The sequence below is a fragment of the Leuciscus leuciscus genome, assembly GCF_965113295.1.
Source record: "Leuciscus leuciscus genome assembly, chromosome: 5".
Lineage (NCBI taxonomy): Eukaryota > Metazoa > Chordata > Actinopteri > Cypriniformes > Leuciscidae > Leuciscus > Leuciscus leuciscus.
The window spans coordinates 40163525-40165255 of record NC_138729.1 but is presented as its reverse complement, the minus strand read 5'-3'; positions in this window follow the sequence as shown (position 1 = coordinate 40165255).

Here is a 1731-nt window from a genome sequence, read left to right as displayed (position 1 = left end):
ATATCGCGAGATTAGAGTGATCCTTTGCCACTTTCAGAGCTGTACATTAGATCTCGCGATATTATCAAAGGCTCAAAAATGGGTAACTGTCAAACACTAACCAGCTGCACGAAATTCTTGAATATTGTACATCTCACAATGCTCCGAGACGCAAAGTAGGTAGAAAGATCAAATGTGTCATTTGTTTTTTAAATAATGTCTCAGTTTAAACTAAATGCCTGATATTATAAGGTGACCAGATTTCTGAAATGGAAACGAGACGTTTTTTAGTCCAGTGGTCAAAATCTAAATGAAATCTTACTTGTTATTATCTATTAAAAAAAAAAAAAAAAAAAAAAACGGAAACAGTAAATTTTTGAATTGTTGTAGGTTCCAAATACTGTTATTAAAATGTATAATTATTATGATGTCTGCAGGTCAACCCCGCTCTAACTGGTTTTAATACAATTGCCAAAAAATTACACTAAGAAAAATAGCAAATTGCAAATGGTATTATATTAACATAACAGTATTATATCAAATGATGACCTTGCAAAACCACATAGCAGAAATAATACAAAATAAAAATGACAAATTAAACTATTTAACAATTTATTTATTTGAGCTTTTTCCATCTGTAGTTAGTATTTTTATTTCCACAAGCTGTAAATATGTTGTATACAGTAATAATAACAACTTTGTTTCATTTTTTTTTTTTTTTTTTTTTTTGCTTCTGGAAGCTATGGTCATCTGGCTTTTTTGCAGTGTTTTTTCGGGCTATTTTGAATGTGCTGTAAAATAGGGACATTTCCAGGGACAGCTCCAGTTGGAGACAGGACACCAAAAATGGGCACCCTGTAATATTATGACATGATATCGTGTAACATGTTATTGTATTATAGAGTAACGTGCACTCTCAGAAAAAAAAAAGTGGGGCAGAAGTACACTTTTGTACTTACCCCTAAGGGGTGCAAATTAATACTTTAAATAAACCTATTAGTCCCTAAAGTATACATATAAGTTCCTTAATGGTACATATTAATACCTTTTGATATGGAACTGCCCCAGTGACAGCTTTTGTACCTTTTTCTGAGAGTGTGTTGTTATGGTCACTCTGAGACTTATTAGGTTTAGGTATCTCCATACATTGTCTGTACAGATAATTTATTTATTTTACTGTGTAAGGATAAAGGAGGCAGTAATAATAAAGTTTATTAAGCCAACATACCATTTTGATATAGATATTGGTCACTAGGTGGCAGACAGATACCACAGTATTTGCAGCACAACCTGCTACTGAGAAATAGTGGTGGTTTCAACCTGAACAAAAATATTTGTTGGTCAGATTATTATGGTGACATTCATAACAAAGACGTGTTCAAATTAACAAAAGTTTGAAGTAATTCCTTTTTTTATTTTCTGTCTCCCTCTTTCTCTCTTTCTTTCTCAGATGCTCCAACAACAGATGGCCTAGTAAACCAGTTTAAATTCCCCTCACAGCATTTTCCAAACTGACCTTGGGTTTTCACACAAACACTCACACACACACAAGGTCATGTGTTGGGTTTGTTACAAGATACTAGAGGGAGGAACATCTTTTCTTCTCCACCCAGAATACACACACAGAGACGGTTTGCGTGTACATACATGTCCTCTCACAGATCACATACAAATACAAAAACACAAATTCTCTCCTCCCACCCTCTGTTTGTTCCTCCTCTCTCTCTCTCTCTCTCTCTCTCTCTCTCTCTC